Below are 25,573 nucleotides of genomic sequence, written 5' to 3'. Positions count from 1 at the left end.
ACAGTTTAATTATTATTATGGAAAAATCATCATTTTGAGAAATGGTAAACATTTAGTGAAAATTTCTTTCGAATTCAGAATTTTCTCAAAAATATAAACGTGTAGTTATGGTTACAACGTTATCATGATTATGAAACTAAAAGACAAAACGTTTACGTATTTACAAATAAGAAAATTTATATGGTTGTGGGAGGGTTACAAACTGTCGTGTGAGGTATCATTTATGATGTTTCTTTCGTGCTGAATCAAATGAAACCACCAATAAATTGAATAATAAGACTTCAATGTAGGAGGTTGTTACAAGCGCCGCTGCCCCGGCGACCATTTATTGGATAACCAACACCTCTGCCATAGGTCACCCCAACTGGTTCACTACGTTTGTTGACTAAACAGGGGTGCCTGAGGGTGTTTAGCTAGACCTTTTGACCTCTACAGGAAGACTCTCTCAGAACATCGCCTTTGCACCGCAGTGGGAGGGTTTGATTCAAACGTTCGTCCATACTGGACTTACTAATTCCCAGATTCCTACCCATTCGTCATATAGGTTTTCTTGCCAAAACTTTTTCTCTCTCCTTTCCTTTAAAAGACCCCTCTACGCAGCATTTCCAAAGATGACGTAGATCCTAAGGGAAATTATTTTTATAGTGTGGTGTTAATGTAAAAATAAAAAATAAAATAAAATCTTCCAAAGAATGTATCAATATTTAAATATGCATTACAGTTGTGCGAAAAGCATTATCGGGCTTCACTCACCAGGAATCAACAATTATTTTTCGAAATCACATAAAGCTAGTGATTTTTTTCTTGGTTCAAGGACGACAGTCTTCTGTATCGAACGTGAAAACAAAATTTACTGCTTTAACTCAATTGCAACTAAGGTTGAACACCTGGCAAAGTTTGATGACCCCTTTTCTGAGAAATAATGTTTACGAGTTGAAAATGCACCACAATTATCGGTTACTAAGCAAATCGACCAGGAGAAAAATCAAAATATTGACAAACCAGTCGCTGTGCGAAATTATTATTCTCACCTAAAAACACCTGCGTCTGAAACGAAAACAAGTTGTGGAAAAGATATTGACGTCACAAGAGGCCAGAGAAATTATTATTAATAGCAAAAAACACTACAATATTGGTCAGTCAAATTTCAAAAATTAACACGAGTGGACGGAGCACCTTAAACAGTTAAAACGTGATCTGTTAAATTATAATTATAAATTCCTGAGTGTTAACTGAAATCTGTAGTCGCTTCTGTTCCTCCATCACGGCACAATCATTTTAAAGATTACCACTATTTCTAACGCGCTGTTTACGGCCGGCACTTTATCAGCTGAGTCAGACGCATCAGTCATCATTACAAGAATGGGGCGTCTCCGTGTGCCGGCTCTTATAATCAAACGACTGAACTGCCCACTGCCGGTGATCACCTAGAGGCTGGCCAATCCCTGCTGCATTGATGCTGACAACCTAAAGGCTGACAAATACCTGCTGGCTATCAACTGAACTGCCCACTACCGGTGATCACCTAGAGGCTGGCCAATCCCTGCTGCATTGATGCTGATAACCTAAAGGCTGACAAATACCTGCTGGCTATCGACTGAACTGCCCACTGCCGGTGATCACCTAGAGGCTGGCCAATCCCAGCTGCATTGATGCTGACAACCTAAAGGCTGACAAATACCTGCTGGCTATCAACTGAACTGCCCACTACCGGTGATCACCTAGAGGCTGGCCAATCCCTGCTGCATTGATGCTGACAACCTAAAGGCTGACAAATACCTGCTGGCTATCGACTGAACTGCCCACTGCCGGTGATCACCTAGAGGCTGGCCAATCCCAGCTGCATTGATGCTGACAACCTAGAGGCCGGCCAATTCTTCCTGGCTACCAACTGAACTGCCCACTGCCGGTGATCACCTAGAGGCTGGCCAATCCCTGCTGCATTGATGCTGACAACCTAGAGGCCGGCCAATTCTTCCTGGCTACCAACTGAACTGCCCACTGCCGGTGATCACCTAGAGGCTGGCCAATCCCTGCTGCATTGATGCTGACAACCTAGAGGCCGGCCAATTCTTCCTGGCTACCAACTGAACTGCCCACTGCCGGTGATCACCTAGAGGCTGGCCAATCCCTGCTGCATTGATGCTGACAACCTAGAGGCCGGCCAATTCTTCCTGGCTACCAACTGAACTGCCCACTGCCGGTGATCACCTAGAGGCTGGCCAATCCCAGCTGCATTGATGCTGACAACCTAGATTTTGACAAATACCTGCTGGCTACCGACTGAACTGCCCACTGCCGGTGATCACCTAGAGGCTGGCCAATCCCTGCTGCATTGATGCTGACAACCTAAAGGCTGACAAATACCTGCTGGCTATCAACTGAACTGCCCACTACCGGTGATCACCTAGAGGCTGGCCAATCCCTGCTGCATTGATGCTGATAACCTAAAGGCTGACAAATACCTGCTGGCTATCGACTGAACTGCCCACTGCCGGTGATCACCTAGAGGCTGGCCAATCCCAGCTGCATTGATGCTGACAACCTAGATTTTGACAAATACCTGCTGGCTACCGACTGAACTGCCCACTGCCGGTGATCACCTAGAGGCTGGCCAATCCCTGCTGCATTGATGCTGACAACCTAAAGGCTGACAAATACCTGCTGGCTATCAACTGAACTGCCCACTACCGGTGATCACCTAGAGGCTGGCCAATCCCTGCTGCATTGATGCTGACAACCTAAAGGCTGACAAATACCTGCTGGCTATCGACTGAACTGCCCACTGCCGGTGATCACCTAGAGGCTGGCCAATCCCAGCTGCATTGATGCTGACAACCTAGATTTTGACAAATACCTGCTGGCTACCGACTGAACTGCCCACTGCCGGTGATCACCTAGAGGCTGGCCAATCCCTGCTGCATTGATGCTGACAACCTAAAGGCTGACAAATACCTGCTGGCTATCAACTGAACTGCCCACTACCGGTGATCACCTAGAGGCTGGCCAATCCCTGCTGCATTGATGCTGACAACCTAAAGGCTGACAAATACCTGCTGGCTATCGACTGAACTGCCCACTGCCGGTGATCACCTAGAGGCTGGCCAATCCCAGCTGCATTGATGCTGACAACCTAGATTTTGACAAATACCTGCTGGCTACCGACTGAACTGCCCACTGCCGGTGATCACCTAGAGGCTGGCCAATCCCTGCTGCATTGATGCTGACAACCTAAAGGCTGACAAATACCTGCTGGCTATCAACTGAACTGCCCACTACCGGTGATCACCTAGAGGCTGGCCAATCCCTGCTGCATTGATGCTGATAACCTAAAGGCTGAAGAATACCTGCTGGCTATCGACTGAACTGCCCACTGCCGGTGATCACCTAGAGGCTGGCCAATCCCTGCTGCATTGATGCTGATAACCTAAAGGCTGAAGAATACCTGCTGGCTATCGACTGAACTGCCCACTGCCGGTGATCACCTAGAGGCTGGCCAATCCCAGCTGCATTGATGCTGACAACCTAGATTTTGACAAATACCTGCTGGCTACCGACTGAACTGCCCACTGCCGGTGATCACCTAGAGGCTGGCTAATCCCTGCTGCATTGATGCCGACAACCTAGATTATGATGAATTCCTCCTTGCTACCGACTGAACCAGCCACAGATGCTGACAACCTAAAGGCTGAAGAATACCTGCTTGCTACCGACTGAACTGCCCACTGCCGGTGATCACCTAGAGGCTGGCCAATCCCTGCTCCATTGATGCTGACAACCTAAAGGCTGAAGAATACCTGCTGGCTACCGACTGAACTGCCCACTGCCGGTGATCACCTAGAGGCTGGCCAATCCCTGCTCCATTGATGCTGACAACCTAGAAGCCGGCCAATTCTTCCTGGCTACCAACTGAATTAGCCATTGATGCTGATAACCTAGAGGCTGACCAATTCTTCCTGGCTACCAACTGAATTAGCCATTGATGCTGATAACCTAGAGGCTGACCAATTCTTCCTGGCTACCAACTGAATTAGCCATTGATGCTGATAACCTAGAGGCTGACCAATTCTTCCTGGCTACCAACTGAATTAGCAATTGATGCTGATAACCTAGAGGCTGACCAATTCTTCCTGGCTACCAAGTGAATTAGCCAATGATGCTGATAACCTAGAGGCTGACCAATTCTTCCTGGCTACCAACTGAATTAGCCATTGATGCTGATAACCTAGAGGCTGACCAATTCTTCCTGGCTACCAACTGAATTAGCCATTGATGCTGATAACCTAGAGGCTGACCAATTCTTCCTGGCTACCAAGTGAATTAGCCAATGATGCTGATAACCTAGAGGCTGACCAATTCTTCCTGGCTACCAACTGAATTAGCCATTGATGCTGATAACCTAGAGGCTGACCAATTCTTCCTGGCTACCAACTGAATTAGCCATTGATGCTGATAACCTAGAGGCTGACCAATTTTTCCTGGCTACCAACTAAATTGGCCATTGATGCTGAAAACCTAGAAGCCGGCCAATTCTTCCTGGCTACCAACTGAATTAGCCATTGATGCTGACAACCTAGAAGCTGGCCGATTCCTGCTGGCTACCAATTGAACTGGCTACTGCTGCAGCAGTCGCCCACGCCATTTACTGTATCGTATGGCGCGGTGATGCACAATGTGCCCCAATCTGAAATTATCGCTGAAAGGATTCCGGTTGTATCAGTTTTCTATCTGTGTTTTAAATCCCAGTTGTATTGAAATACATATAACTATTTCTTGTGAATTGGGCTGGCTGTAAAAAATAGGAAGTACCTATAAGCTACACCCCCTTTGTACGTTCTGTATACCAATACAATACTTGTAATTAAAATGTGAATTTTGATTCAAATCGTCTTTCTTTTATGATGGTTTGGATAAAACACCTAACGGTGTTTTACTTAAATCATTACCCAGGTTGAGGACTGATGTGTGCCGGTGCTTATTATTTACAGTCGTTTCTTGTGCAGGCAAACACGTCCCGTACAAATGGTCCTTCGAGCCGGATACACACATCACGCCTTCAGTCCTGCCCCGTTGGAGATGCCATCGCTGTGCAGCGGCCGAGAGATTCCGAGTCATCCACGACGCTGGTCCCGCCCTGTTATACGCTGGCATCCCGCAGAGCACCTGCCAGCTCCAACACCAGCTGATGTCAGGGAAGTCCATGGGCACCATCTCCCCGAGCTTTGATTCTCCTCGGCCAGGCTCCATTGGGCGGCCAGGCGTCTATTGAGGCTACGATGTCACTACACTTCCGCCCAGAGCCCACTTGCCTCGGCCCCCCCTAAGCTTGCTACTCACCGTGGCCCCAGTGTCACAGTGCCTGTGCCCCAAGCCCACGGGAGGAGCTGTGATGTTACTGGCCTCCACCCGGGCCCACCTGCCCTAGGCTCACCTGAGCTTGCTATTCACTGAGGCCCGATGTCGCTGCACTTCTGCCCCGGGCCTCACTTGCCTTGGGTTTCTCTGAGCTTGCTGCAACTCAGCCGAGGTATAATGCGCCCAATGCCTGCGCAACCACTGACAACACCGGTGACATCACTGGTCACAACCAGTGACTTTCCGGCTGCGGTGTCCTACACATTCATTGCTCGGGTGAGCAACAAGGCAACGCCCACACTGCTTGCACCGGCCCCGCAGAGCCGAGAGATAAGCCGCTGCCTGTCAAACTCTACAGTGGACGGCCCAGCAACCAGTCAGTATACCAACTCATCCGAGGTATAATGCGCCCAAGGTCTGCGCAACCAATGACATCACCAGTGACATCGCCGGTGACAACCAGTGATATCCCGGCTGTATCCTACGCAGTCCCGCTCGAGTGCGCAACTAAGCAACGCCCACACCGCTTGCACTGGACCCTGATATGTGATTACAAGCGACGGGGTACCTTGCCACCCCGTGCGATGAGCCGCTGACTGTCAACCTATACAGTAGACAGCCTTCCGATAGACGCAGATGCCCACTCAACTGGTGTATAACACACACCCCGAGCGCGCTACTGGCCATTAGGCCTGCGCAATTAGTAACTTCGCCAGCTGTGGTGTCAAAACGCAGTCACCACGCCAGTAAGCAACCAACCCAGCGCCCATACCGCTTGACCCAGACCCTGATATGCGATTACAAGCGACGGGGGACCTTGCCACCCCGTGCGATGAGCTGCTGCCTGTCAACAAAAAAAAATTGAACAGCCTGCCATCCAGCCAACATTCATACTCCGCCGGGAGTATAACGCGTACCATTAGCGCGCATTTGACGGCCAGCTAGTCTGCCCACGAACCTGAAGCGACCGGCCCGACCTCGAAAGCCGGCCCCCGGATATGCGACAACTCGTGAGCGGAAACTTTTGTAGCTCAGCCCCCCTTTGAAAGCGGCCAGCCAGTCACCGATGAGTTTGCAACGACCGTCCCGGCCTCGAATGCTGGTTCTGGATATGCGGAAAAATGATTGACGACGGCCAGCTAGTCTAACCACGAGCCTAAAGCGACCGGCCCGACCTCGAAAGCCGGCCCCCGGATATGCGACAACTCGTGAGCGGAAACTTTTGTAGCTCAGCCCTCCTTTGAAAGCGGCCAGCCAGTCACCGATGAATTTGCAACGACCGTCCCGGCCTCGAATGCTGGTCCCGGATATGCGGCAAAATGATTGACGACGGCCAGCTAGTCTGCCCACGAGCCTGAAGCGACCGGCCCGACCTCGAAAGCCGGCCCCCGGATATGCAACAACTCGTGAGCGGAAACCATCTGGAGCTCAGCTCACCATTAACAGCGGCCAGGCAGTCACTGATGAGTTTGCAGCAACCGTCCCGGCCTCGAATGCTGGTCCCGGATATGCGGCAAATGATTGACGATGGCCAGCCAGTCTGCCCACGAGCCTGAAGTGACCGGCCCGACCTCGAAAGCCGGCCCCCGGATATGCGACAACTCGTGAGCGGAAACTTTTGTAGCTCAGCCCCCCTTTGAAAGCGGCCAGCCAGTCACCGATGAGTTTGCAACGACCGTCCCGGCCTCGAATGCTGGTTCTGGATATGCGGAAAAATGATTGACGACGGCCAGCTAGTCTGACCACGAGCCTAAAGCGACCGGCCCGACCTCGAAAGCCGGCCCCCGGATATGCGACAACTCGTGAGCGGAAACTTTTGTAGCTCAGCCCTCCTTTGAAAGCGGCCAGCCAGTCACCGATGAATTTGCAACGACCGTCCCGGCCTCGAATGCTGGTCCCGGATATGCGGCAAAATGATTGACGACGGCCAGCTAGTCTGCCCACGAGCCTGAAGCGACCGGCCCGACCTCGAAAGCCGGCCCCCGAATATGCAACAACTCGTGAGCGGAAACCATCTGGAGCTCAGCTCACCATTAACAGCGGCCAGGCAGTCACTGATGAGTTTGCAGCAACCGTCCCGGCCTCGAATGCTGGTCCCGGATATGCGGCAAATGATTGACGATGGCCAGCCAGTCTGCCCACGAGCCTGAAGTGACCGGCCCGACCTCGAAAGCCGGCCCCCGGATATGCAACAACTCGTGAGCGGAAACCATCTGGAGCTCAGCTCACCATTAACAGCGGCCATCCAGTCACTGATGAGTTTGCAGCAACCGTCCCGGCCTCGAATGCTGGTCCCGGATATGCAGCAAATGATTGACGACGGCCAGCCAGTCTGCCCACGAGCCAGAAGCGACCGGCCCGACCTCGAAAGCCGGCCCCCGGATATGCAACAACTCGTGAGCGGAAACCATCTGCAGCTCAGCTCACCATTAACAGCGGCCAGGCAGTCACCGACAAGTTTGCAGCGACCGTCCCGGCCTCGAATGCTGGTACCAGATATGAGGCAAACCATGATTGACGACGGTCACTAGGTCTGCCTAAGAGCTTGAAGTGACCGGCCCGACCTCGAAAGCCGATCCCCCCCCCCAGATATGCGACAACCCGTGAGCGGACACTAACTGTAGATCGGCCCTCTTTGACAGTAACTAGCCAGTCAATCTGAGAGTTTGCAGTGACCGTCTCGGCCTTGAAAGCCGGTCCCGGATACGCAGCAACTCAAGCCCACATAACATCCAGAGCGCGGCCTGCCTCGAATGTTAGCCATACTCTCAACTTCATAGCAGTGCGGGTACACATCGAATGCATACCCAGCGTACACAATAGTCTACATCCCCTGATGCAAGGAGTGAAAGGCCTCATACGTATCAGCTACAGCGGGTACTACCAGAAAGGCGTAGTAGAACGTCCATCCGCTGCTGATGAACCCCACACCTATCGTTAAATCATTGGAATTCGCAACCATCGCTCAGACTGAGGGACCCACATGTTCACAAACACGCCCAAAGATTGGCTGAACTTATGAAACGCAAACAAAACAGCCCGTAACGATATACCACCTTACACGGGAGGAGCATGAGAGAGGTTGGTTCAGAGAAATTAGCTCTTAACAAACTACTCGAGCAAAGAGCTCTCAGGCAAGAAACCTGACTCACGGCGCTAGCAGAAGCTGAATCTGTTGTAAACAACAGACCACTCACGCATATCAATGGACCCACGTGATAACGGGACAAGACAAGTGACAAGTGACAAGAGGTGCAAGGCGACCAATCACTTAGCTCTAGAAGCTTTTTATCACAAAGACAAGAAAGACGTGTTACTTCGTCGCCAATAGCGAATCAGTCAACAGCTCACAGACATGCTCTGGCTGCGCGGGTACCCTCCCAGCATGGCAGCCCAACAAAATGGAATCATCCAACTACAACAAATAAAGTACATGACTGGTGGTCAAACTCGCCGTCATCCGACCCACCCCATTACCACAACAGTAACGCAGGCCAGTCCGACCTTACGCACTGCTGGTTAATACGAAAAAACCACTGTAAAGGTTTACATGTTCGACGAAATAGCTGGGTGCAGCCACAACTGCACGGGAAGGAGTGTATCGAACGTGAAAACAAAATTTACTGCTTTAACTCAATTGCAACTAAGGTTGAACACCTGGCAAAGTTTGATGACCCCTTTTCTGAGAAATAATGTTTACGAGTTGAAAATGCACCACAATTATCGGTTACTAAGCAAATCGACCAGGAGAAAAATCAAAATATTGACAAACCAGTCGCTGTGCGAAATTATTATTCTCACCTAAAAACACCTGCGTCTGAAACGAAAACAAGTTGTGGAAAAGATATTGACGTCACAAGAGGCCAGAGAAATTATTATTAATAGCAAAAAACACTACAATATTGGTCAGTCAAATTTCAAAAATTAACACGAGTGGACGGAGCACCTTAAACAGTTAAAACGTGATCTGTTAAATTATAATTATAAATTCCTGAGTGTTAACTGAAATCTGTAGTCGCTTCTGTTCCTCCATCACGGCACAATCATTTTAAAGATTACCACTATTTCTAACGCGCTGTTTACGGCCGGCACTTTATCAGCTGAGTCAGACGCATCAGTCATCATTACAAGAATGGGGCGTCTCCGTGTGCCGGCTCTTATAATCAAACGACTGAACTGCCCACTGCCGGTGATCACCTAGAGGCTGGCCAATCCCTGCTGCATTGATGCTGACAACCTAAAGGCTGACAAATACCTGCTGGCTATCAACTGAACTGCCCACTACCGGTGATCACCTAGAGGCTGGCCAATCCCTGCTGCATTGATGCTGATAACCTAAAGGCTGACAAATACCTGCTGGCTATCGACTGAACTGCCCACTGCCGGTGATCACCTAGAGGCTGGCCAATCCCTGCTGCATTGATGCTGACAACCTAAAGGCTGACAAATACCTGCTGGCTATCGACTGAACTGCCCACTGCCGGTGATCACCTAGAGGCTGGCCAATCCCTGCTGCATTGATGCTGACAACCTAAAGGCTGACAAATACCTGCTGGCTATCAACTGAACTGCCCACTACCGGTGATCACCTAGAGGCTGGCCAATCCCTGCTGCATTGATGCTGACAACCTAAAGGCTGACAAATACCTGCTGGCTATCGACTGAACTGCCCACTGCCGGTGATCACCTAGAGGCTGGCCAATCCCAGCTGCATTGATGCTGACAACCTAGAGGCCGGCCAATTCTTCCTGGCTACCAACTGAACTGCCCACTGCCGGTGATCACCTAGAGGCTGGCCAATCCCTGCTGCATTGATGCTGACAACCTAGAGGCCGGCCAATTCTTCCTGGCTACCAACTGAACTGCCCACTGCCGGTGATCACCTAGAGGCTGGCCAATCCCTGCTGCATTGATGCTGACAACCTAGAGGCCGGCCAATTCTTCCTGGCTACCAACTGAACTGCCCACTGCCGGTGATCACCTAGAGGCTGGCCAATCCCAGCTGCATTGATGCTGACAACCTAGATTTTGACAAATACCTGCTGGCTACCGACTGAACTGCCCACTGCCGGTGATCACCTAGAGGCTGGCCAATCCCTGCTGCATTGATGCTGACAACCTAAAGGCTGACAAATACCTGCTGGCTATCAACTGAACTGCCCACTACCGGTGATCACCTAGAGGCTGGCCAATCCCTGCTGCATTGATGCTGATAACCTAAAGGCTGACAAATACCTGCTGGCTATCGACTGAACTGCCCACTGCCGGTGATCACCTAGAGGCTGGCCAATCCCTGCTGCATTGATGCTGACAACCTAAAGGCTGACAAATACCTGCTGGCTATCGACTGAACTGCCCACTGCCGGTGATCACCTAGAGGCTGGCCAATCCCTGCTGCATTGATGCTGACAACCTAAAGGCTGACAAATACCTGCTGGCTATCAACTGAACTGCCCACTACCGGTGATCACCTAGAGGCTGGCCAATCCCTGCTGCATTGATGCTGACAACCTAAAGGCTGACAAATACCTGCTGGCTATCGACTGAACTGCCCACTGCCGGTGATCACCTAGAGGCTGGCCAATCCCAGCTGCATTGATGCTGACAACCTAGAGGCCGGCCAATTCTTCCTGGCTACCAACTGAACTGCCCACTGCCGGTGATCACCTAGAGGCTGGCCAATCCCTGCTGCATTGATGCTGACAACCTAGAGGCCGGCCAATTCTTCCTGGCTACCAACTGAACTGCCCACTGCCGGTGATCACCTAGAGGCTGGCCAATCCCAGCTGCATTGATGCTGACAACCTAGATTTTGACAAATACCTGCTGGCTACCGACTGAACTGCCCACTGCCGGTGATCACCTAGAGGCTGGCCAATCCCTGCTGCATTGATGCTGACAACCTAAAGGCTGACAAATACCTGCTGGCTATCGACTGAACTGCCCACTGCCGGTGATCACCTAGAGGCTGGCCAATCCCAGCTGCATTGATGCTGACAACCTAGAGGCCGGCCAATTCTTCCTGGCTACCAACTGAACTGCCCACTGCCGGTGATCACCTAGAGGCTGGCCAATCCCTGCTGCATTGATGCTGACAACCTAGAGGCCGGCCAATTCTTCCTGGCTACCAACTGAACTGCCCACTGCCGGTGATCACCTAGAGGCTGGCCAATCCCAGCTGCATTGATGCTGACAACCTAGATTTTGACAAATACCTGCTGGCTACCGACTGAACTGCCCACTGCCGGTGATCACCTAGAGGCTGGCCAATCCCTGCTGCATTGATGCTGACAACCTAAAGGCTGACAAATACCTGCTGGCTATCAACTGAACTGCCCACTACCGGTGATCACCTAGAGGCTGGCCAATCCCTGCTGCATTGATGCTGACAACCTAAAGGCTGACAAATACCTGCTGGCTATCGACTGAACTGCCCACTGCCGGTGATCACCTAGAGGCTGGCCAATCCCAGCTGCATTGATGCTGACAACCTAGATTTTGACAAATACCTGCTGGCTACCGACTGAACTGCCCACTGCCGGTGATCACCTAGAGGCTGGCTAATCCCTGCTGCATTGATGCCGACAACCTAGATTATGATGAATTCCTCCTGGCTACCGACTGAACCAGCCACAGATGCTGACAACCTAAAGGCTGAAGAATACCTGCTTGCTACCGACTGAACTGCCCACTGCCGGTGATCACCTAGAGGCTGGCCAATCCCTGCTCCATTGATGCTGACAACCTAAAGGCTGAAGAATACCTGCTGGCTACCGACTGAACTGCCCACTGCCGGTGATCACCTAGAGGCTGGCCAATCCCTGCTCCATTGATGCTGACAACCTAGAAGCCGGCCAATTCTTCCTGGCTACCAACTGAATTAGCCATTGATGCTGATAACCTAGAGGCTGACCAATTCTTCCTGGCTACCAACTGAATTAGCCATTGATGCTGATAACCTAGAGGCTGACCAATTCTTCCTGGCTACCAACTGAATTGGCCATTGATGCTGAAAACCTAGAAGCCGGCCAATTCTTCCTGGCTACCAACTGAATTAGCCATTGATGCTGATAACCTAGAGGCTGACCAATTCTTCCTGGCTACCAACTGAATTAGCCATTGATGCTGATAACCTAGAGGCTGACCAATTCTTCCTGGCTACCAACTGAATTAGCCATTGATGCTGATAACCTAGAGGCTGACCAATTCTTCCTGGCTACCAACTGAATTAGCCATTGATGCTGACAACCTAGAAGCTGGCCGATTCCTGCTGGCTACCAATTGAACTGGCTACTGCTGCAGCAGTCGCCCACGCCATTTACTGTATCGTATGGCGCGGTGATGCACAATGTGCCCCAATCTGAAATTATCGCTGAAAGGATTCCGGTTGTATCAGTTTTCTATCTGTGTTTTAAATCCCAGTTGTATTGAAATACATATAACTATTTCTTGTGAATTGGGCTGGCTGTAAAAAATAGGAAGTACCTATAAGCTACACCCCCTTTGTACGTTCTGTATACCAATACAATACTTGTAATTAAAATGTGAATTTTGATTCAAATCGTCTTTCTTTTATGATGGTTTAGATAGAACACCTCACGGTGTTTTACTTAAATCATTACCCAGGTTGAGGACTGATGTGTGCCGGTGCTTATTATTTACAGTCTTTTCTTGTGCAGGCAAACACGTCCCGTACAGTCTTCTTTATATCAAAGATTTTAGATTTCGAAATAATAGCCAAGGATCATTACCGTAATATATTATTTCAAGTAGCAGGTGATGACGAAGAGATATTGGACAATCGTTCACTCTTTTGTCGTCCTTTCTTGTCTCATGTCGTCTCTTTAATAATTGAAGTAATTTGTTCGGTCGTTACAATATTTATTTATTTATTCATTTTCGGGAAATCGACAATTTACATTTAATCAGTTTGTACATAAGTATTAAATAGAAAAATAAAACCAATTATGAATTTTCTTCATTGTGACTTTAACTGAGACAGCATAATATGTAATAATTTATTTAAATTTTTGAGAAAGGAATATGAATTAAAAAAAATTATACAAAACAAAAGATTATTTAAAACGAAAAATTAACAAAACAATTCATTCATAGCCATGGAGAGAAGTTGTAGATATAAATCAAATCATTATAGAGATATAAACAATAGAGAAATAAACATTATTCACAAACCATCAGAGAAATATTCTTTTATGGATCTCTTGTATTTGGTAAGTTTGCAACTGAAAATATCAACTTTGGATAATACGCTATTGTAATTATTGCATAGTCTGTTCAGGAAAGAATTATGGTTAAAGTTCGTTTTGCTTTGATCAACCCTGAACAGGACACAAGACATATATATCCAGCTAACAATAAAAACACCCTAATATAATAGAACTTCCTTCTTATTCTGGCGCTAGTAAGATTAGATTGTTAATATTAATTTTAGTTGTAAGTTGCTAAATATGTAAATACTCGTATATATGTCGTTAAGATTGTAGTTATAGGCCTTAGTCGTAAGTGACTAGATATAAGTCTTGGAGATAATTCAGTAGTTCTAGTATTAACTATTTAAGAAATATATTTGTACAGGGCCCTTGAGGTGATTTCTCACGAAAACGGCGCTATATAAATTAGCCAAATATTATTATTATTATTAACAAGTATAAACACTGATTTTAGTAAAGCTTTTGATAAGGTTTGGCATCACATACTTTATAAACTCCGTCATATATGGGCATCAAAGGTAAATTATTGAGTTGGGTTGTTATTAACCTTAACAATAGGGTGCTTAGCGTAAAGATTAATTTTGTGCAATTTTATATATTTGAGGCCACAAGTGGGGTTTCTCAAGGCCACGCACCTCGGCCCAATATTTTTAAGGTACGTAAATTTAAAGCTCAGATTTTCAATTGAATACATCAATTATATTATTTTGATGAATCTTCTGTCTGACATGAGAATTATTTCAGACCTGGTTGTGTTTCACAGAGTCATTAATAACTTAATTGACTGCCCTGCCAACGTTGCCGACCAGGAACACAAGACAAAGTGTAATTTTCTTCTGCAATACATACACAACTAATAATCAGACACACTCACTAACCGATAGGATGAATGATCTGAGCAAAAAGTTTGGGGGTTTGATATATTTACTGGCTAGATTTCTAGAATTAGGAGTAATCTATACCAGCACTTAGTTAAATCGTAAAAATTGTAGTAGCGTCTGTACTGTAGTTTTAGTGATTTATCTTATATGTAGTACTGTTCTAGTATCTATTTTATTGTATGTTATATGTTTTACTAATATTGTTTATCAGTTTAACGTTGTTTCATGCTTAAAAAAATTCTGTTATATTCTGTTCTTAAAACTCATAGAAAAAAAAACAAATTTAATATTATTATTTCGCGGTATTGCGTAGTTTTAAAACTTTTATAAAAACTATTTTTTCCACGTATGAAAACGAAATTAAACCATCGAAAATTGGCCCGATTTACGAAGGGTAACGTGTCAAAACCAGCAATCATGGTGAACACAAATAATTCTCACAATCTTTAAAGGTTTCAATATACAAGTAATGTTATACGTCAGCGTCAGTCAAACAGTCAATCATTTATGCCTAAACATGCTTTGTTAGATTTTATTAAAATTCAATATCGCAGCGATCATAAAAACATTGATAGGTATTTTTCCAAGAAAGGCACTATTGCGTGCAGCTATGGCTTGCAAATTGTTTCGTTCATCAATCATCGGTTGAGTGCTTTTTTAAGGTTTTGCGGCATCCTGTTGCTTAGGTATATAATTATGGAAATGTTTTTAATACCTACTTTACCCTGTTAGCCTGCTTTGTGATTTTATAATATATTTAGAAGTATGCAAATCAATTTTTAGGTAATATGGCGTTTACCCCAATTTTAAAACAGTCAAATTATTATGTGTGCACTATAATTGTAAAATATTTTTTTCTTACATTTACTACATGCAGGAAAATAATTTAGAGCTATGCCTATCTTCGAGGATGTTGTGTGGGAGGCCTTTTCAAAGGAAGGGGAATAAGAAGTTCTTGGAACGAAATTACTAAAATGAGGGGTGAAACCTATGAGGGGTGGGTAGGAATCAGGGGGTCAGTGTGTCAAGGAGCGATTTATGAATCAATCTCTCCCCATTGCAATGCAAAGCGTTGGGGTCAAAGGGTTTCCCTCATCTGGGCCCTCCCAATTGGGCCACAAACGACGCATCCACCACCATGACAGACATGGGCAAACCCCATGAACCCGGCACCCCTTTTTAGTCACTAAACGTAGCGAAACAGTATGGCAGAAGTGTTGGTTTTTAAATAAATTATTCCCGGGGCGGCGGTACCCATCTCCTTCTTCTTCTTCTTCGATGGCGCTACAGCCCATATCGAGCTTTGGCCTCCTGCAACAGTCGCCTCCAACTCCTCCTGTCCTCAGCGGCTGACTTCCAGTTTGTCACCTGGAGAAGCTGTGCTGCATCCCCTCTTACCTCATCTTCCCACCTCAGTCTGGGTCTTCCCACTTTTCTCTTTCCACCTGGGTGACCAGTCAGAATTCTTTTTGGGACGCGTGTATCCGGCATTCTCTGTACATGACCAGCCCATCTCAGCCTGAGGAGTCTCATGTGTGCAGAGATGCTAGGGGCCTTATATATATCGTACAATTCTCTATTGTGCCGGATACGCCACTGTTCGTCCTCTTTCACCGGTCCACATATTCTTCTCAGCACCTTTCTTTCAAAAGTATCCAGCATTTCAGCCATCTTTACTGTCAGTGTCAGCGCCTCACATCCATATGCCAATACAGTTCTTACAATGGTCTTATATATGGTTATTTTGGTTTTTCTGTGGACACTACGTGACTTAAACACTGGCACCAAAGAGAAGTATGTTTTGTTGGCTGCTGTGATTCTTCTTCTGATTTCTGCTGGATCCTCATTGTTCTCTGTCAGGCTGGAGCCCAGGTAGGTGAATTGATCGACCACTTCGTATGAGTAGTTGTCTTTAAATAGTGCACTACTTCTTCTTCTGTGCGAAGGGTTCCTGCTCTGTACCATCATTTTTGTTTTGTCAACATTAACTCGCAGTCCTACTTCCCGCGCCGCTATTTCTAAAGGGTCGAAGACCTCCTTAATGGCTGAAATTGATCTTCCGACAATGTTGATGTCATCCGCATATCCGACAACTTGACTGCTCTTGAAACAAATATTGGAGCCAGTGTCTATTAGTGTTTTTCGTATTACATGTTCGAGCACAATGTTGAAGAGAGTGGGAGCCAGACTGTCCCCCTGTTTAAGTCCCTGTGATACTGTAAATTCTTCCGACAATTCTCCGTCTATTTTGACCTGACATCTTGAGTCTGACATTGTGGCTTTTATGAGCCTAACCAATTTAGGTGGAATCTGGAATTGTAGTAGTATGTCATATAGACACTCCCGATCTATGCTATCATATGCTTGCTTGAAATCAATGAATAGTTGGTGTATGTCTATGTCAAATTCCCAGCACTTTGCCAAGATCTGTCTGACGGTGAACAGTTGGTCTGTTGTGGATCTACCGGTGCGGAAGCCTGCCTGATACTCTCCCAGTAGGTTTTCTGCATATTTATCAATTCTTTGTTTCAGTATCATGGTGTAGATTTTATATGCTGTGCATAGGAGTGATATGCCTCTATGATTTTCGCATTTTAATTTATCACCTTTCTTGTGAATTGGGCATATTATGCTTATTTGCCATTCCTCTGGGATTTTTTCCAGTGTCCATATTTTAGTTATTAAATTGAGTAGCAGATTTCTCAGATGCTCATTTCCATATTTGAACAACTCTGCCGGGAGGTTGTCTTTCCCAGGTGATTTGTTGTTTTTAAGTTTCTTTAGTGCAGCATTTATTTCTTGCATTGTTGGTGGATTCGCTGATTCTTCATTACTTGATTCAGTGGGGATGTTGGTAGGGTGACTTCTCAGGTCGCTATTAGGGTTGAGAAGTTTATAGAAGTAGTTTTTCCACACTGTTTTTATTTGTTCCTTATCTGATATAATTGATCCATCAGCGTCTTTGCATAGTGTTGTATTCGGTTTGAAACCCTTCTTGAAGAAGTTTACTCCCCTATATGCTTCTCTAGGATTATTATTGACAAAGTCCTGTTCCATTTTTAGCAGTATATCATTCAAGAATTTTCTTTTCTTTCCCCGTATCAGCTTATTCGTTTCTTTTCTCGCTTGTTCGTACGCCTGTTTTTTGTTTCTTGTTGACGTTTCCAAGTACTTTTTTCTGAGTATATTCTTTTCAGCTATCTTTCTTTCACACTCTTCATCAAACCACGGGTTCCTGGGCTGTCTGGGCATGTTTCCGACACTTGATTCCACTGCTCTTACGATTGCTTCTTTTATATCATTCCAATCTTTTTCGAGTGATTCTTGGGAGTTCTGCTCAGTGATCTGATCTGGTAGTCTATTTACAAGGGCGTTGTGATACTGCTCTTTGCCTTCTGGTGTTTTTAGAGCTTCCGTATTGATTTTTGGAATAGTTGGTGATTTTTGTGTCCTGTTGTTTGCAATTCGGCTCCTATAGGTGGCCACCACCATGTAGTGGTCTGAATCACAGTTGGCACCCCTATACGTCCTTACGTTTGTGATGCTCGTTGCCCCCCTTCTTTCTATCAGGACATGATCAATTTGGTTATGGTGTCTACCATCTGGCGACGTCCAGGTCCGTTTGTGTATGTCTTTTCTTGGAAATTGAGTCGAGGCCACGATTAGGTTTCTTGATTCTGCGAAATCAATCACTCGGGTTCCATTATTGTTAGCGTGCTTGTGTAGACTGTTCATTCCTGCAATGTGTTGGAGCAGAGGATCCTGTCCTATCTTGGCGTTAAAGTCTCCAATTACCATCTTAATGTCGTTCGATGGTAATGTGTCGTAGACCTGTTCGAGTTTCTGATAGTATGTATCTTTCATTATGTCCTCTTTATCTTCCGTTTCAGCATGTACGTTGATCAATGTTACGTTGAAAAACTTCGTTTTTATGCGTAAGCTGCACATTCTTTCATTAATGGGTTTAAAGTCTAATATGCATTTTTCCATTTTCCGGTCCACAATGAAGGCCACTCCGAATTTATGATGTCTTTCATTTCCACTATGCAGTATCGTATGCGTTCTTGTGTCAAATGGCTCAGATCCTATCCATCTGGTTTCTTGCACCGCCATTATGTCAATTTTATATTTCGTCATCTCCCTAGTGATCTCTCCTAGGGCTCCACTTCTATACAGCGTCCTTGCGTTCCAGGTAGCTATTTTCAAGTCCTTATTTCGTTTGCTGGGTCTTTTCCTAAGTTCAGTTGTTGTCCGAGGCTCTGTGTTAGGATTCGTAATAGCGTTGCTTTTACAGGGAGAGGTTATTAGCCTCTCGCCCAACCCCCTACCAGGAGGGCCAGGGTTTTTCTGTAGGGGTTTCCATCCCTTAGCTGGGGGGTTCCGGTTTTATGGCGCCGGAGATTCGCCATTCATCCTCTCCTATCTGCTATGGCTGATGGTATTGCCATTGGCCACATTGCCCAGGGCTCGCGGGGCTTAAGAGACCACTCGTGGACGCTAGGAGTAGGACTATTGGTAGTGTTGCTAATGGAGTGCAACAGTGGCGTTACACGGTATTTGATGAGTGACACATTTTTCCCAGCAAAAAATGCGTCTCCGTGACCCTACCAAACTTTGAGCCCCATCTCCGCTTCATCCAAATTGTTTGTTTTTATTTTACCTGATTTAAAAAAAAATCTAAATCTCAGACAATGTACAATTGTACAAGATTAAGTAAGTAGGTAAAAAGAATCATGTTTCAATACATCTGACCCAATAATGGCCAGTAAAAATCGTAACAAAACTTCCCTTACGAAGGAGAAAGAAAAACACTAAAGCTCAGTAACCAAAGTATGATATTAATAATCTAAAGGTAAATAAAAGCCCATTATCAAGTTTCTTACAAATAAATAACAACTCAAAAAGTTATTTCAAAGCATCAATATCAACTGACGAGATTTAAAAATAAGTCATGATTTAAAGATAACCCTTCGAAATTATAAGTTTTCTGGAATTTGGCATAAAAAGAGTCGTTTGTTTTGTGAGTGGCTACGTATTTTCATTGGGTGACAAATCCGAGCAGCATTTTAACCTTTTGCAAGGTTTTCGTTTGTGTAAATCTGTATTTTGATATCTTGGACTCGAACCAAAACCTGTAATATGTATTGGGAGATCTCCGTCCGAAGGTGACGCTCAGTGTAAAGCTTAGAGCCACTTATACAAACATATACGGGCTTATATTTCGGATTCGACCTTGGGCAGTTTGCCTGCCAAAAGATTAATATCGCTTACCGCTACCGTTCCAGCTCCGATGCCGCCGCCCGCTATCCTTGCATTATCAAACGAACGCGTCGTTAATTTCGAATATAACCATACCACAGAGAGAAATAGGATTCAATTTTTACAAAGTTCATCCTTTCACCGTGAATCAGTCCTGGACAAAAACACATAAAACGACCGCGGCGACAGATCATTTTTTTAATTTTCCGGTCTGGGTTCCCTCGATACAGTTTTGCAAAATTACCGCCTACACAATTTTTTCTCTCTAAGTTTGATCGACTATTTACACGTCGGATTGGCCTAATAATCTTCCAGTTTTACTGTAACTTTTTCTTTGCTTAGACATAGAGATCATTAATATTTCTATTTTTGAGACCGATAATTCGTGGTGGAATTCCATTATAATATATTATAATAAAACAAATAAAAAACTTTATTCCACTTATTCCACTGGACCAGTCTGAAGATGGCTTTGACGAGCTGAAACCGGTTACGGTCAAAATAAAATTAAGTGGAATAAAGTTTTTTATTTGTTTTATTATAATATATTATAGAGATCATTAATTAGTACGTGAAAATACGGTCTGTTAATAAATTTAAATAAAAATCTACAATGTTTAATACCACCCTTTAAATCATGTTACAAAGCTTTGTAAAGATTTGAATTGGGAGAATTATAAACGGAGGGATTTCTCCGAATTAACCCAAATTAACACATCATAACGAAAAGCAAATTTTTTTGAAATCAAATAATAATTATTTAAAAATTTAAAAGAATACATTGTCACACGAAAAATTATGATGACATTAGCTCCGTACTCTGGAAGAAGTACCTCTAGAGTTCTAGAGGCTGTGCGAGGACCGGCTGTGGACAGAGGCCGCTGAAGTCGTGCAGGAAAGGGACGCCTGGAGGCGTCCCTGGTAGGGCAGCGGGAAAAACATGAGATGAGACCAACTTGAGATTAGGAATCATTGCAAAAGTTTGTAATTGCTCAAAAAATTAAATTGTCTTATTACTATGCACTTTTTACAATCCCTGTACGATAAATGTATTATGAGGGCCAGTCTAAAAGTTGCTGGTCAGCTAGGGGTCAGCGGGAACATTACAGTGCAATTAAAACGGCTGGCTTAACTTACGATACACCCCTCCGCACTACCCCTTCCCCCCGCCCCTTGTCCAACTACTGTTGCGGAGTCTTAGTGCAATATTTCTCTTTTAAAATTAATTAAGCCTTGTGCGATAAATCTGAAAATTGCAAGGATTTAGGAGAGAGTGGACACTGCAACGATAAATATTTCGAAAACCGATGAAATAAAAAGATGTGTTTTATTTGACGATATTGAAAAAATACACTTTATGTTTTTGGAGAGAAAATATTAATTATTCATTAGCAATTTCTGTGACCTGTAGTGGAACTTCGCGATCTACCGCTAATTTGAAGATTGCTTTAACCTATCCTACCTTTAACTATCGCGGCAACTCTTACTCCTACCATTTCGTTAAATTTGTTTTGTATGTGACTACCGTGCGAGATCACCAAACACGATTAAAACTATTTCGATTCTAAATAGAGTTCTTTCACCAAATATAATTCAGATAGAATTCTGCTATTTCTCGACTAATTACTAAAGCGCCATTTATTTGTGAAATATTGCCATACGGCATAATATAAAGAAAAAAGTTGCAATGAATATGCTTCAATTGGTTATTTCTAATTAATTGAAATGTCAAAATTGACGCAATGTGTGCCTAGTTATTTGCTTAATATCAAATATATCAACCGCGTATCATTTTACAACATGTAGCTGACAATTATTAAGCTTAAATGATTTTTTATGTGACACCGCACATGACGCCATTGTCTATAGATGGGATTGGGATTATTTAACGCGGGTCTTGAAGAGACCCGGATTATTTGAACAAGGAAAAATAGATTTTTTTTTTTCAACCTTATTTGTATCTTGTTACATAGAAATCCCAAATAGTTAATAAAATCATTTCAGAATATACAAAACATAAGTAAAAGGTTACACACATTTTACATTGTTCAAGGGATAACGAAATTAAAAAATTTTCTTGCCCAATGTACGGTACAAAAAACAATAAGATGAATAATTAATATTAAAAAATTACATAATTAAGAAGAAATAAACTACAGGAAAAAAGGATTATATTTACAACAAATAAATAATAATAACATCATATAAGTGCAAACCAATAAATGGTTTTACATAAAAATAATAACTTTATATAAGTCAAACCTGTAAAGGGTTTTACATAATAATAAAAACTTCATGTAAGTGCAAACCTATAAATGGTTTTACATAATAATAAAAGCTTCATATAAGAGCAAACCTATAAAGGGTTTTACATAATAATAATAACTTCATATAAGTGCTAACATATAAAGGGTTTTACATGTGTTTTACAAGGGTTTTTTGACGGCCGGCATAGTCCAGTGGTAACGCATTGGACTGCCATTCCGAAGGTCGCGGGTTCGAACCCGGCGTGCGCAAATAAATTTTATTTGATTAATTTGTGTTATTTCACAATTAATTAATTAAAATAATATATAGTATATTTGCGGCACGTTCCAGAGTGGAAGATACTACCAGTATCGCCCTGGTGTAAGACCACCATTCAGAATTGAAACGTTGCTCCAAATGGCTTTAGCCGTGTTTAGTGACTAGATCTGAATAGCCAGGTACTTCCCCACCTTCCTCTTTCCCTTCCCCACTTACCTTCAGCCTCACAACATCCCCCAATTGGGGATGCCATAGTCTCACTGGCTCCAGACGGGAGCAGTTGGGACTCTTGTGAGGTATTCACTATAAAAAAAAATAAAAAAAAAACATAATAATAATAACTTAATACAAGTGCAAACCTATAAAGAGTTTTACATAAAAATAATAACTTCATATAAGTGCAAACCTATAAAGGGTTTTACATAATAATAAAAACTTCATGTAAGTGCAAACCTATAAAGGGTTTTACATAAAAATAATAAATTCATATAAGTGCAAACCTATAAAGGGTTTTACAAAATAATAAAAACTTCATGTAAGTGAAAACCTATAAAGGGTTTTACATAATAATAAAAACTTCATGTAAGTGCAAACCTATAAAGGGTTTTACATAATAATAATAACTTCATATAAGTATCCATATCACAAATGAAAAAGGGGAAAGCAGTGGGGCCAGACAATATTCCAGCCGAATTATGGAAAGAGTGTGGGGAAGTGGGACATAAATGGCTGTGCAACCTGTATAATAAAGTACTGACCGGAGAACCAATGCCAGAAAGCTTTAGGAAAAGCTATCTTCTTCCATTTTACAAAAATAAGGGAGACTCTAGGAAGTGCGACAATTATAGAGGGATAAAGCTTATGTCTCACACCATGAAAATATATGATAGGATTATAAACACACGAATTAGGAATATTGTAAAAATACACGACGATCAATGCGGCTTTGTATCGGGGAAATCAAGAATAGATGCTATTCAAACAGTCAGAATCATAGTTGAAAAATATTGAGATGCAAAAAAAGATTTACACATGGTATTTATAGACTTGGAAAAAGCATTTGACAGGGTACCCCGAAGCCTGATATGGGCGGCATTGAGATCTCATAACGTACCAGAAGGATATGTGCTCTCCATACAAGATATGTATACAGACGTAGAAACACAAGTAAGATGCACATCAGGGATGTCACCAACATTTCCAATTAAAGTGAGGGTACACCAAGGATCTGTCCTCAGCCCATTGCTATTCATAATGGTCATGAATTACCTAACGATTCAAGAAATTAACAGTATTCTCAAGACTATGCTTTTTGCAGATGATGTAGTACTGATAGAAGAAAATCATTATGATCTACAAAATAGCCTGGAAAGGTGGAGAAAGATCCTGGAGGATAATGGACTAAAAATTAGCAGGAAAAAGACGGAATATTTGTATTTACCATTTGAAGACCCAAATGCTTTAACTCCTTCGATGCAATTGGATGGAGTAAAATTAGCCAACTGTGACTCATTTAAGTGTCTGGGCTCACTCATCCACAGAGACGGAGGATGTGCAGCGGATGTCAACCATAGGATAGGAGTGGGATGGATGAAATTTAGATCCGTAACAGGAATTTGTGCGACACGAAAATGCCATTAAAACTTAAAGGAAAGACATACCAGACTATTGTTAGACCCGCGATAATGTATGGCTCCGAATGCTGGACTATGTACAACTCCTACTCTAGGCAACTCGAATCAGCAGAAATGCGAATGCTTAGATGGACGGCAGGAGTATCATTAAAAGATAAAACTAAAAGCTCACGCATTCGTGGTAGCCTGGGTGTCACTGACATAAACAGTAAGCTAGAGGAACGACAGTTAAGATGGTATGGGCACATAAGACGGAGACCACCAGACCACACTGTGAAGCAGGCAATGTCTATAGAGCTTCAAATACAGTCATCCAGAGGTAGACCAAATAACTCTTGGATGACCCAATGCTCCAAAATCCTACAAAGAAACGGCCTAGATGAAAGCGACACTCAGAACCGAAGAAGCTATAACCTGAGAACGAGAAGAGCCGACCCCAACAGCCTACCTAGGCAATGAGTTGGGATAGTGCTAGGAAGAAGAAGAAGAAGAATAACTTCATATAAGTGCAAACCTATAAAGGGTTTTACATAATAATAAAAACTTCATGTAAGTGCAAACCTATAAAGGGTTTTACATAAAAATAATAAATTCATATAAGTGCAAACTTATAGAGGGTTTTACATAATAATAATAACTTCATATAAGTGCAAACATATAAAGGGTTTTAAATAATAATAATAACTTAATAGAAGTGCAAACCTATATAGAGTTTTACATAAAAATAATAACTTCATATAAGTGCAAACCTATAAAGGGTTTTACATAATAATAAAAACTTCATGTAAGTGCAAACCTATAAAGGGTTTTACATAATAATAATAACTTCATATAAGTGCAAACCTATAAAGGGTTTTACATAATAATAAAAACTTCATGTAAGTGCAAACCTATAAAGGGTTTTACATAATAATAATAACTTCATATAAGTGCAAACATATAAAGGGTTTTAAATAATAATAATAACTTAATAGAAGTGCAAACCTATATAGAGTTTTACATAAAAATAATAACTTCATATAAGTGCAAACCTATAAAGGGTTTTACATAATAATAAAAACTTCATGTAAGTGCAAACCTATAAAGGGTTTTACATAATAATAATAACTTCATATAAGTGCAAACCTATAAAGGGTTTTACATAATAATAAAAACTTCATGTAAGTGCAAACCTATAAAGGGTTTTACATAATAATAATAACTTCATATAAGTGCAAACATATAAAGGGTTTTACATAATAATAATAACTAAATACAAGTGCAAACCTATAAAGAGTTTTACATAAAAATAATAACTTCATATAAGTGCAAACCTATAAAGGGTTTTACATAATAATAAAAACTTCATGTAAGTGCAAACCTATAAAGGGTTTTACATAATAATAATAAATTCATATAAGTGCAAACCTATAAAGGGTTTTACTTAAAAAAAACTATTTTTTTGTTAATAGCGTATTTTATGAATGTACATATTTTTTGTGACCATATAAAGCATATGAATATAGAAAAAATATGGTTTATTTAAGTATAACAGTGGTATTTCTTAGTCCTCCTCACTAAGGGGTCCTAAAGAAATGTTAATTTTTCTTATTTTATTTTATATTATAGAATAAAACAGTACATGATTTACATAGATGAAACAGTATAAAGGAATAAGATACTTCATGTTGTTTACCTGATGTGTTTC

At 43.3% G+C, this 25,573-nt stretch overlaps 1 long non-coding RNA gene across 17 annotated transcripts; it reads right to left on the bottom strand.

The window, feature by feature from the left end:
* Positions 1–843: 843 nt before the first annotated feature.
* LOC149411787 (uncharacterized) lies at positions 844–12,442 on the bottom strand. Of its 17 annotated transcripts, none has more exons than XR_016304716.1 (9): positions 11,553–12,406; positions 11,121–11,356; positions 10,591–10,728; positions 10,337–10,492; positions 3,446–3,739; positions 2,466–3,249; positions 2,310–2,367; positions 1,584–1,819; positions 844–1,485 (listed from the first exon to the last, which is right to left on the bottom strand). It is a non-coding gene; the product is annotated as an uncharacterized LOC149411787 (long non-coding RNA). The 17 variants fall into 17 exon arrangements; XR_016304710.1 differs by having other exon boundaries at positions 1,584–1,859; positions 2,252–2,367; positions 11,553–12,405; XR_016304717.1 differs by lacking the exon at positions 1,584–1,819 and having other exon boundaries at positions 844–1,525; positions 11,553–12,404.
* Between the last annotated feature and the right edge of the window lie 13,131 nt (positions 12,443–25,573).

This window comes from Hesperophylax consimilis, chromosome 24 (genome assembly GCF_061612785.1).
Source record: "Hesperophylax consimilis isolate HC1 chromosome 24, BYU_Hcon_1.0, whole genome shotgun sequence".
NCBI lineage: Eukaryota > Metazoa > Arthropoda > Insecta > Trichoptera > Limnephilidae > Hesperophylax > Hesperophylax consimilis.
This window is presented reverse-complemented; position numbering and strand designations above follow the sequence as displayed.